Here is a 5838-nt window from a genome sequence, read left to right on the forward strand (position 1 = left end):
CTTGACTAGATTCCTTCATATATAAAAAGTCAAAATTAGACCTTCCTCTCTCTCGCGTGGGGATTTTCAAGGTTTTAGTTAGCGGAATGTTTCCATCGGCATCTTTGTTGGTCGGAAGTCGGAAGTTGGTCCAAGATCCATATTTCATTATAGCCAGAGGAGGATCATAAAATTGGGTATCTATAGCTACTGGATCAATCTCATCCGGCCACCCCATATTCGATGCCACCCTTGTCGTCATGTACCATAAGGCACCGACAACAATCTATTTCGGTTCAAACCCTGTAAGACCAAATCGAACTAACCGATCAAAAAATTGGGTTTAAAGAGCAGGGCTCTACATCTACCCCCCCTCTTTAAAAATTTCATCCTTGAAATTGAAGTTACTTGGTAGTCCAAAAATATGAGGATATTTAGCCTGGATATCAGCTGCTTTCTCCCAGGATACTTCCTCAAGTGAACGATCGGCCCATCGCACCTTTACAAAAGCAATGAATCAGTTGCGAAGAGTCTTTGTCTTCCGGTGGTCTAAGATTTCAGCAGGATGCTCCTCATAAGTCATATCAGCCTCTAAGTACTCTGGTTCAATGGTTAGCACGTATGATGGATCATGTACATACCGTTTCAGCATTGAAACATGGAATACATTGTGCACGTTGTTGAAAGATGGCAGAAGGGCCAACATATACGCCACTGAGCCAACCTGTTTCAAGATCTCAAACGGGCCAACATATCTCAGACTCAACTTGCCCAACCTATGGAACCTGTGTAAGCCCTTGGTAGGAGAGATCTTCAAAAGCACTTCTCCCCTTTTTGGAATTCAATATCTTTTCTGCGGTTGTCCGCATAGTTCTTTTGACGGGATTGGGCCTCCTTGATTTTCTCGCTAATAACATCAACTTTATCATAAGTCATCTGTATCATCTCCAGCCCAAGCATTCACAATTTTCCTACATCATCCCAATATAAGGGAGTTCTGCACCTTCTGCCATATAATGCCTCATATGGAGCCATTCCGATCATGGCATGATAACTATTATTATACGCAAACTCCATAAGCGGTACATTTTCTTCCCAATTGCCACTCATTTCCATTGCACGTGCTCTGAGCATATCTTCTAATATTTGTATGGTCTATTCAGATTGCCCATCAGTCTGTGGATGAAAGGCAGTGCTTAGATTCACCTATGTTCCCATAGAATATTGGAGGCTCTTCTAGAATTTAGATGTGAACCTTGGATCTCTGCCTGACACAATACTCACCGGTACTCCATGTAAGCGAACAATATTTTCCATGTAAAGTTATGCTAGCTTGTCCATAGAGTAGATAGGCTTGATTGGAATGAAATGGGCAGTTGTATTAAGTTTGTCAACTATCACCCAAATTGCATCCATTCCCTTGGGTGAACGGGTAGCTCGGTTACAAAGTCCATTGTAATCATGTCCCATTTTCACTCAGGCACTGGGAGTGACTGAAGAGTGCCATATGGTTGGTGTCATTCTGCCTTAACCTTTTAACATATAAGACACTGTGCAATGTGTAATCTTCATCCCTGGCCAGCAATAACTTTGGTTAAGTTCTTTATACATCTTGTTGCTTCCGGGGTGAAGCGTGTACTCAGAACTATGTGTTTCCTTAATTATCTTGTCTTGAATCCCCATGTCATTAGGTACATACAATCTACCCCAAAACAATAGTGCTCCATCGTTGGCTATTGTGAAGTCAGGATCATCCATCCTTTGGTCTTGAATTTTTAACTTTGATTTTCTACAAGTCAGGATCCATGGGTTGTTTCATGATTATTTTGTACCTGATAGATGGTTGCAGCTATAGGTCTTCCAGGGATAAGGTTAACTGCTTAATATCCTTAGGCTACTGATCAAGCTCTAAGGTAGATCCCTCATTCAAAATGATCTCATCCATTAATATGGCTTCTTGCTTAAGTTGTGGGCTGGTAGCCGAATAGACAAGTGATACAGTTTGAGCTTTCCAACTCAATGCATCAGCCACCACATTAGCCTTACCTAGATGGTACTATATGTCACAGTCATAATCCTTCATGAGTTCTAGCCATCTCCTCTATCTCATGTTCAGATCCCTCTGGGTGAAGAAGTACTTGAGACTTTTGTGATCACTGAATATCTCACACTTTTCCTCATACAAGTAATGGCGCCATATCTTCAAGGCAAAGATAACTGCCACCAACTCTAGATCATTAGTAGGATAGTTCTTTTCATACTCCTTCAATTGTCTAGATGCATAAGCCACTACCTTGCCGTGTTGCATAAGAACGCAACCTAATCCAATTCTAGAGGCATCCGTGTAAATTGTCATCCCACCAATACCTTCTGGTATCGTTAGTACTAGGGCTGACACCAATCGTTTCTTTAGTTCCTGGAAACTATCTTCACACTTCTTTGACCATTCAAATTTTACCCCTTTTCTGGTCAAGCTGGTCATTGGGGTGGCAATTCGGGAAAAATTCTCAATGAATAGCCGGTAGTAGCCTGCTAATCCCAAGAAACTCCTGATTTTCATGGCATTCTTGGGAGCTTCCCATTCTACGACTGCTTTTACCTTCCCTGGATCAACTTTGATCCCATTCTCAGACAGTATGTTCCCTAAGAATCCAACTTCTTTCAATGAGAATTCATACTTGCTGAATTTTGCATATAACTGTTGTTCTCTCAATCTTTGAAGTACCATTCGCAAGTGTTGCGCATAGTCTTCTTCTATTTTTGAGTATATCAGGATGTCATCGATGAAACTGATGACCCATTTATCAAGAACATCATAAAATACTCGATTCATCAGATCCATAAAGGTTGCTGGTGCATTTGTTAGCCCAAAGGACAGCACTAGGAATTCATAATGCCCATATCGTGTCCTAAAAGCCGTCTTGGGTATATCACTGCTCATTATCTTGAGCTGGTAATAACCAGACCTAAGATCAATCTTGGAGAACACTTTAGCACCTTGCAACTGATTGAAAAGATCATCTATGCATGATAACAGATACTGATTCTTGATGGTCAACTTGTTCAATTCTCGGTAATTGATGCACATACGCAAACTCCCATCCTTCTTGAAAAATAGAACTGGGGCACCCCAAGGAGAAACACTTGGGCGTATGAACCCTTTCTCTAGTAAGTTCTACAATTGAGTCTGTAACTCCTTTAATTTGGGTGGTACCATTTTGTATGGAGCTTTAGACACTGGTGCTGCTGCAGGAACCAAATCAATGGCAAATTCTAACTTCCTGTTAGGTGGAAGCCAAGTTAGATCATCTGGAAAGACATCGAGGAATTCCCTAACTACATTTAATTCTTCTAATGGTGTGACCTTTGCTCCTACATCTTGTACTGAAGCTAGGTAGCCCAGACATCTGTCTTCCAATAATCTTACCGCCTGTAATGTGGAGATAAGAATCTTTCTAGGTCGTTTTATCTTATCCACTTGATACACAAGCTCTTCACCATCATCACTCACCACTTTAATTTGCTTCTTGGCACACATGACATTTTCCTGATGAGTAGATAACCAATCCATACCCAATATAATATCAAAATTCTGCATATTAAAATTAATAAGTTGAGCATCCAGCTTCTTCCCACCTATCTCAATGTAACATGTTCATTCAACTATGTTACCTTACCCGTAGGTGTGCTAACAATCAATTTACTTTCTAAAGCCCTAGGTGTCACATCAATCTTACTAAAAAATCTTTTAGATATAAAGGAATGTGATGCACCAGAGTCAAATAATACATAAGCTGGCATTCCTAAGATAGATAGGGTACCTGCTACAACATCGGGGCTTGCCTCCACTTCTTCAGTTGACAAAGCATGCATTCTTCCTTGAGGTGGACCACCTTGAGTCAAGGCAGGTCTATCAATAGGAGGCTGGTTCTACACCACAGCTTGCTTGTATGGGCAATCCTTTGCAAAATGCCCAAGTGAATGGCAAGCATAGCACCCATTTTGAGAGGCCAGCACTGATACTGGCCTCTGTATCTGGCTCTGTGTATTAGGAGGTCAAGGTGGCCGCAGAGCCGTAGGCACCATGCTAGTGTTCGTGTGAAAAGAGGTAGTACCCAGTCTATTGGCTGGTCGGGGCATGTAATCGGATGACCTATAGGGCTGCTGATATGATGGACCATAATTATATGGACCACGAAAACTCTTGTTCAAGTTGCCTGAATCTGCATAGGGATTGGATCTCTTCCAAAGTCCAAGTGTAGTGGAAGACTCTCCCTTCTGCTTGTCTTCTATAGTCTTGGCCTTCTGGACAATCTGAGCAAAATCAATCAAGTCCATAGCCCCCAAAATTGTGCCAATAGATACTTTTAGCCCTTTCAAAAATTTCTTTTCTTTTTCCTCTGTTGTTTTCATGTGTGAAGGGGCAAAGTAAAACAATTCCTCAAACTTCTGCTGATACTCAAGGATAGACTTATTTCCCTGAGTCAAAGTTGAGAATTTAGTCTCCTTTCGATCTCTGAAGCTTGAGGGGTAATAATTCGATAGGAACAATTCCTTGAACTGTTCCCATGTTGGATCTGGATGGGTTGCCAACAAGATAGGCTTAGAAGCCTTCCACTATGAATCGGCTTCATTTCTTAACTGTAACCCAGCACAGATGAGTTTTTGAGGTTCTATACATTCCACCACCTCGAATATCTTTTCCATTTTTTGGATCCACCGATGCGGCTTTAGAGGATCACTCCCCACCTTAGCGAAGATAGGTGGCAAGTGTCTCTTAACTGATTCCACCAGCCTTGGAGTAGTGATTATTGGTGGATAGTATGGAGGATATGCCGGATAATACTAGTATGGGGGAGGCACCATATATGGTGGAGTGCCATGAGGAGGAAACTGTGAAGTAACCCTAGGTGGAGTACCTCCAGGTTGATCTTGTGGTGGTACTTCAGGTAATGCACTCCCTTGTGTCTCAAAAGGTGGCGCTCGAGGAGAAGCATCCTCCGACTGTACTCCAACACTAGGTATAACAAGAGGATCTTGTGAGAAAGGTACCATGCGAGGATGTTGACCCATATACATAGGGTGCAGTTGTTGCTGTATAGCATTCATGAAAGTCTACTATTGTTGGAAAGCCTGTTGTGATTATTGGATAAGAGTCGCAACATCATTGGGAGTAACTATAGGAGGAGGATCTGAAATTTTAGGGGTAGGTGAGCCCTCAACTATATCTTCTTGTCTAGGACTCACCCGTGGTCAAGGTTCCCATGGGTCAGGTGGTCGTCCAACATGACGGGAACGACGTGGGGCCCCTCTGGCATTATTGTTGGATCTAGTATGTACTATAATGCTTCGTGCCTGGATTGCATCAAGATTTGGTACATTTAAGTTTCACATTTATTTCATATAAGCACAAATCAATTTCACATCATGCCTCCCATTACACAATCTTAGTGCATTTGATCATCATAGTATGCATCCACACATTGCATTCCATATGGTATCATACTCACTTCATATAGGTATGCATGAAAATTAATTGCACATCATCTCATAATTTTCATAAAAATAGGGTTTACAAAGTTTAAAAGTCAAATCCCCAAAAATTCAGGGATTTTCGGCCCAAAAACCCACATTGGCAGGTGGGTCATTTTTATGACCTGTCGGTGGTCTTGTCGTAGATTCTGTTTTAAGGGCAGAAAAGCCCACATTTTCAAAACCTTTCATTTTTCTCTTCTTCTTCTCTTCTCCAAATCACCTAAGGCACCCAAGGAGTGACCAAGAGCACCATTTCCAGCCCTACTCACGCCTCTCCCTTGGATCTACAATCGCTATACTCCATTCAACCTCAAGTAAGTAGGA

General features: G+C 41.7%; 1 pseudogene; it reads right to left on the minus strand.

The window, feature by feature from the left end:
* Positions 1 to 792: 792 nt before the first annotated feature.
* LOC122077940 lies at positions 793 to 5088 on the minus strand (annotated as a pseudogene).
* Between the last annotated feature and the right edge of the window lie 750 nt (positions 5089 to 5838).

Source organism: Macadamia integrifolia, chromosome 5 (genome assembly GCF_013358625.1).
Source record: "Macadamia integrifolia cultivar HAES 741 chromosome 5, SCU_Mint_v3, whole genome shotgun sequence".
Lineage (NCBI taxonomy): Eukaryota > Viridiplantae > Streptophyta > Magnoliopsida > Proteales > Proteaceae > Macadamia > Macadamia integrifolia.